The following is a 7,395-nucleotide window of genomic DNA, read 5'->3' on the forward strand; positions in this document are numbered from 1 at the left end:
AATTTTTGTTTTAAGAAAATCTAATTAAGATTAGAAGGAAAAAGTAAGCAAAGGCTAAATGGAAATTACCTGCAGTGGTTGCTTTTTTGTTCACTTTAGGATTTAAACTATTAGGCCATCCACGGGTATGGTACAACTGTTAACATTAGAGGGTCTCAAGTGCCTCTAAGTCCACTTTTGGACTGTAATAATGGTCAGGAGGTGGGGAGGAGGCAGCTGCCTGTGCCTTCTGTGCTGCATCTGGGCCTTGGCTGTAATAACAGGAACAGGACTGTCAGCACAGAATGCTTGTCGGCTGGTCTGTACATGTATCGTGCCTAATGAAAGAAGGACAAAAACAAACAACTGATTTTTTTCAGTGGTTCTCACCAAGAGGTTATATTTTCTGCCCCCAAAGTGGCCTTGATCTCTGCTGAAATAAGCACCAGAAAATGAATGTATTCCCATGATTGGTAATGACAGTTACCTCATTATGAGTTCACATTTCCTGTCACTTGGGCAATTAGTAGTTGCAAGCCTTTCAAGTTGATTGTAAGCTCCTTGAGGGCAAGGGACAGGATGGTTACTTACGGAATCACCCACAGTGACTTGTAATTAGTGACTGACTAGCGCCTGGTGGGCTGCCGTCGCACAGAGTCGCACACGACTGAAGCGACGCAGCAGCAGCAGCAGCAGCAGCAGCTGCAGCAGTGACTGATGATTCAAGGTGTTATTCTCCTCATTCTCCACCCAGTTAGACCTAACACTGGGGGGAGCATGTCTATTTTTCTATCATGTTCCAGTCACCTCCATTGTTCACATGTTAGAAAGGACTGAAATCTGGAAACTTCTGAGCTGGTTAAGGCAGGCAGAAGCAGAAATCAAGCTCTTAAAATTTCATCTTCTTGTCCTGTCTTCCTCCTTGCCTCCCTCCCTGCCCCTGATTGAAAGCCCAGCAGAAGATGATGCAAGAATGACTTCTGGGGACTTCCACAGTGATCCAGTGGCTGAGCGTTCACCTTCTAATGCAGGGAGTGCAGGTTCAATTCCAGGTCATGGAGTTAGGATCCCACATGCCTCTTGGCCAGAAAACAAAAACATAAAAAAAAAGAAGCAGCAGCAATATCGTAACAAATTCAATAAAGATTTTTAAAATGTGAACCATTTTAAAAATCTTTATTTTTATAAATATAAAAAAAGACTTTATTTAAAAAAACTTTATAAATATAAAAAAAAATTTTATAAAAAAAAAAAAGACTTTATAAAAAAAAAAAAAAAAAGACTTCTGATCTTGGTAGGTAAATAGCCCTGCTGCTGAAATGTGCTTTCTCAAGTTCAGAACCAGCCAAGTGACAGGACATCCAGGCTCAGGACTGCAGTCAGAGCCCTGGTTGTAGGCTGACTTTCCTCAAGAACTTTCTGTTCAGCTTTCATCAAGTCTCCTAACCTCCCTGGGCCTCATTGTCTGCATTTGTAAAATTGGAGATTGGAACTCATGGTCTCCTAACAGCCCCTGGTTCTACAGTTGCCTTACTCGGGCCTTATGAAATACTTTGATTCATGGACACATCCTGAATGAGAACACAAGCAAACTGATGAGGAAAACTGAAAGTGTAGTTTATGATAACACTAAGACCATTCTCCGATGCTCAAACCTAAACCTCTTTTTTTCAGTGTGTATGTATGTACATTCGCTTGCAATTACAGAAAGAACTATAGAAAGACACTTACAGCTGCTGCTGTAGATTATTTTTTAGTTTTTATGAAAAAAAAAATTTCTAGAATAGCTAAAATAATCATGAAAAAGAAGAACAAAGTGGGAAGTTTCACTCCCTGGTATTAGGTCTGACCATACAGCTAGTGATCAAGGCTGTGTGGTATTGGCGGAGGGACAGACATATCCATCAAGGAGCAGAATAGAGAACCCAGAAATCAACCACACAAATATGCCGAACTGCTTTTCAATGGAGAAGCAAATTAATTCAATGGAGGAGAGAAGGCTTTTTCAGCCAGTGGGGGTAAAACAGATGGATGTCTATAGGCAAAAAGAATAAACTCTGAGCTAAGGTTCTCATATAAAAGTTAAAGTGAATTGAATATTTGAATTTAAAATGTGAAACTATAAAATTTTAAAGGAAAATAGGGGGAAATCTTTGGGTTCTAGGGCTAGTCAAAGAATTCTTAGACTTGACACTAAAAGCGTGATCTCATAAAGGGGAAAAATTAAACTGATAAAAAGTAAAAAATTTTGCTCTGGGAAAGTCCATGTGAAGAGGGTGAAAAGGCAAGCTACAGAATCAGAGACAATATTTTCAAACTACATATCTGACAAAAGACTAGTATAGACAATATAAAAAGAACCCTCAAAACTCAACAGTTAAAAGAATTCCCAAAAATCTAATTCGAAAATGGGCAAAAGACATGAACAGATATTTTGCCACAGAAGATAATAATGGCAAATAAGCACATGAAAAGATGTTCCATAGAATTAGCCATTAGGGCAATGCAGATTAAAGCCACCAGCCCACTCCAGTACTCTTGCCTGGAAAATTCCATGGGCGGAGGAGCCCGGTAGGCTGCAGTCCATGGGGTCACGAAGAGTCAGACTCGACTGATCGACTTCACTTTCACTTTTCACTTTCATGCATTGGAGAAGGAAATGGCAACCCACTCCAGTGTTCTTGCCTGGAGAATCCCAGGGATGGGGGAGCCTGCTGGGCTCCCGTCTATGGGGTCGCACAGAGTCGGACATGACTGAAGTGACGCAGAAGCATACACCTATTAGAATTGCTAAATACAAAATAGTGACACCACCAGAACCTGATGAGCATGTAGAGAAATGGGATACATCACCAGTGGATTGTAAAATAGCATAGCCACCTGGAAGACAGTTTGGCAGTTTCTTATAAAACTAGGGCTTTTCCCTGGCAGACCAGTGGTTAAGACTTTGAACTTCCAGTGCTTCCCCCTGTAGAGGCAAGGGCTTGATTCCTGGTCAGGGAGCTAAGATTTTGCATGCTACTCTGCGTGGCCAAAAAATTAAAACAACAACAACAAAAATCCAGAAAAATAAACACAGGACTACCATGTGACCCTGTAATTTCATTCTTGGGCATTCACCCCAGATCAGTGAAAACAAGTTCACAGAAAAACCTGTATATGAATATTCATAACTGCTTTATTCCTAATAGCCCCAGATTAGATACAATGGAATTGCTTTTTGGTGTATTAATGGTTAACCAAACTGTGGGGTATCTATACCATGGAATAATACTTAGCAATAGACAGAAACACTTTTGATCCATGGGACAAGTAGGCTGAATCTCTAGGGAAGTATGCTGAGTGGGAAAAGACAGTTCCCAAAGATTACATACTGTATGATTCCATTTATATAACGTTTCTCGAAATGACACAATTATAGAGAGGGAGAACAGAGAGGTGGTTGCCAGGGTCAAGGACTCAGCGGGTGGGGGCAGGGAGTGTAGGGAGAGGTAGAGCAAGGAGAGGCTGTGTGTCTTTAAAAGGACATGAGAGAGCCTCGTGGTGGTGGAAAGGTTCTCTATTGCCTTTACCCACGTCAGCATCCTGAGTGTGACGTTGTATTATGGTTTTGCCAGATGTTCCCATTCGGGTAATCTCAGTAAGGAGTACATGGGCTCTCTTTATTATTTTTAAAAGTTGCATGTGAATCTACAATTATCTCAAAATAACAAAGCTTAATTTAAAATAAAGAAACATTAGGCTTCTCTTTGGGCTTAGTTTGATACAAGTAAATGGAGTAAAAAGATGTACAATTTGGGAAAAGACTTGAATAACCACTGGAGAGATTATAAATAGCTTGGTGATGGTGATGTCTTTTTCTTTCTATATCTGCCAGAGTGCTTGGCCCCGGTCACAATCTTACCCGTAGAAGCACTCAGTCATTTTGTTGTACATAGCACTGTCAGTAAGGAGTAGAAGTTGCCATGTCGAGCAGTTTATTTTTTTGTATTTAAGTGTAAGACATGCAGGTACAATAATATGCAAGTCAGATGTGGTTCTGTGTGAACAAGCCAATGATTTTTGTGAAACATGGATGGTAATTAACCTTGATAACATAACCATAACATAACCAAAGTCCTTTTGCATAATATAAGGTTAAATCATTGTGTTTTCCTTCCATAGAGGGTTTGCTTATTAGCTCTCTTTTGTTTTATTTTACAGAGTATCCTTGACCCACATTCACTAGCATAGGAAGCAGGGGCAGTGTACTCTGGGCTTGAAGGCAAAGGTCCTTGCTTCTATTTCAGAAGCTCAGGGCCCTTAGGAAGTGTCTCAGGAATCTGGGGTGGGGGCAGAGGGCTGTTGATCCCTTCCTGTAGTATCTACCTTGGGCAGCTTCCTCTCTGTCTATTTTGCAAATTGGATTCTTGTAAAATTTGGTTTAAGAACAGATTACAATGCTTCATAAAACCTTTGAACCGCCAGGGATTCACCGTTCCTTGAGGCTGAAGTTGCAGTTAGAACCCAGTGTCTCAAATCCCCCATCTGGGGAGAGAGTGCAGAGACCTAGCAGATAGCGGTGAGGGTTTTGTGTAGGGGTTTTGTGTAGGGGCGACAGTGCCTGGCGGCATTCTGTCTCTCCTGCTGCAGCCACTGCCAACTGTGTTGTGCATTTAGTGTTGCCTCTGCAACACTGGGACAGAACACACCGCCTGCAGAAACTCTGGGGTAGGGACTCCACATTTCAAAGTAGGAAAACAAACCAGTTGCAAAAGGATGCTTGCAGAGAAAATACATTTTTATTTTTCTTTGCAGTCTATGTGTGTGTGTGTGTGAGAGAGAGTAGTAGCAGTAGTAGTAACATAACATGTACATGCATGCTAAGTCGCTTCAGTCCTGTCTGACTCTTTGCGACCCTGCAGACTGTAACTGGCCAGCCTCCTCTGTCCATAGGATTATCCAGGCAAGAATACTGGAGTGGTAACATACGAGAAACATAAGACGGGAGGACCCAAGACAGTGAGGTCACCGATCAGTCGGTAAGAAAAGCAACTGGAGACTGGAGAATTCAAACTAACAAATGCTTCTTGCATGAGGAATGTGCAAAGCAGTGTGCAAAAAAGAATTTGTGAAAATATCTGGCAGATATTTCAGTGTTTGTTTCAATAGGCAATTGATGAATGGTGAATAATTAATACTAAAATAAATTATAATAAAATGATGTGATAAGATCTGCAAAATGCCACCTGGCTAATTCCACATTCAAATGGGACCAAGATGTCTACGATGGCACTGAACGAGATGGCCCTGGGAGTGAGCCCAGTAGGTGTGGGGGCGGGGGGTCGTTTTCTTTCTGCAGTGCAGGCTGTGACGTGTGATGTGTCCACATTCCCTGAAAAGGAGTGAACTGGGAAAGCTGAACCCCGCCCACGCTGGATGAATCGGGGCTTCATAAAGACATTTCCCAGTCCCCGCAGCACTCATACTGGGGTCCTCTCCCCATTGTCACCCTTCCTGCAGCACTGGGTGCCGCTGACTGCTGGCTGCAGGAGGTGACAAAACTTGAAGAGCCTGTGTGTCCACATCACCAAGATGGCCACTGGCAAGGGAGAGGGGACCTTCAGAGTCTGCACCCAGAGCATTTTGGAGATAAATTTCTACTTGTTTGGTCTTCTGTGGTGCTTAAGGCCTCTTGAATGTGCTGGGCCAGAGTTAGATGAGCTGAGACTCTGTGGTTTGCAAAATTCCTGGGAGCACTTCAGTGGTAAATACTTTCTGGCGACTGGGGCTTGGAATACTGCGAGACTCAGCCTATGTCTCAGTCCACAGTGAACATCTTTCTTGGGGAGCTAGGCTGTGCGTGCCCTATTTTGGGGCGCCAGGGTGGGGGTGGAGAGACGTAGGACGTAAGCCCAAACCATTAATAACCCCTTTCCTTTTAAATTCTCTGCTTTTAAGAGTGAATTGGCTGAAGTTTCCAGAGGCCTTTTGGCCATCAACACTACCATTAGGAAACAAACCTAACCAACAAAAACACATCGAAACCACAGACAAAATCACCACTCTGATATAACCCATCTCCCCAAAAGCACTATCCAGCCAGAGTTGATTCTGGCCCATGACTCACTGGGGTTTTCTCTCTTTTTTAATCATTCTTTTCTGCTTTTTTTTTTTTTTTTTAAGGCATTAAAAAATAGTTTCTCCTGGCTTTTAAAATTTTTTAGTTATTATTTATTTTTGACCTAGTGGCATACAGGATCTTGGTTCCCTAACTAGAGATTGAACTTGTACCCCCTGCATTGGAAGCAAGTAGTCTTAATCACTGGACAGCCAGGGAAGTTCCATAAGTTCCATGGCTGGGGCTTTTGGAGTTCCTTGAGGTCTAAGGAGATCCTCAAGTCTAGGATAGGTGAGCCTGGCAGGCCTGACACAGCAGGGCTTGCCCAGCTGCTGGTTTCCATGAGTTCTCCAGGGTCATTCAGAGCCCCCCATTCATTCTGAAAAGCATCCCAGTTTAGACCATAAATTACATGGTGTTTAAACAAACAAACTAGAAAGTTGACTCCAGGCCTCAGCTGAGGGGCTACAAGTCTCCTCTGAGGGCTCACTCTATGTGATTCTTCAACCAGGGTCAGCAAACTACAGCCCTTGGCCAGTTTGCTTTTGGAACACAGCTGAGAATGGTTATTATATATATATATATTTTTTTTTTTTTAAAGAATAGTGACATAGGTAAACATGATGTGCAAATCCTAATATAATGACTATCTGGCCCTTTATGGGAAAAGGCTGCCAAGCCCTGATCTAGCCACCTGATCTTGCATTTGGCGTCGAGGCCCAGGGTCCTGGATCATTGTTGTCTTTGGCTCCAAAGAAGACTGAGTATTAGGCATCCCCTTCCTACCTTGTCTCGACTCAAGTCTGGCACTGGGTCTGATACTGGGGAAGTGTCTGGGGAGTGTCACCTACCGGAGAACCCCTTGTGGACGAAGACCTCTGTTGAGATTACTTGTTTCCTCTCCAGGAATGGGTGATGTCACAGGGGAAGAAATGAGGGTTAGGGGGTCCTGGGCCACAGGTGGAAGGCAGTGTGGGCTCCGAATCCTTAGATGAGTGGGTAGATGGGGCCCATTGGCGGTTTCCTACGATCAATCACACCCTGCTGTCCAGCTAGGCCCTAGGATACCCAAATCTTTTAATGTTGACCTTCATGCTTCCACGTGGTCAATGGTCCTTGCCATATGCCCCTTGTGTTCAGGGCCTTCCCTGGCTGTCCAGTGGCTAGGACTCTGCGGTTCCACTGCAGGAAGGGCATGGGTTTGATCCCTGGTCAGAGAACTAAGATCCTGTAAGCCACGGGGTGCAGCCAAAAAAAAAAAAAAGATGCAGGTGTTCATGCCTCCCCAGGGAATCACATCTTTCTAGCACGAGGAA

The sequence above is a fragment of the Bos grunniens genome, chromosome 27 (assembly GCF_055505025.1).
Source record: "Bos grunniens cultivar Pamir isolate PY7600 chromosome 27, Bosgru_T2T1.0, whole genome shotgun sequence".
Lineage (NCBI taxonomy): Eukaryota > Metazoa > Chordata > Mammalia > Artiodactyla > Bovidae > Bos > Bos grunniens.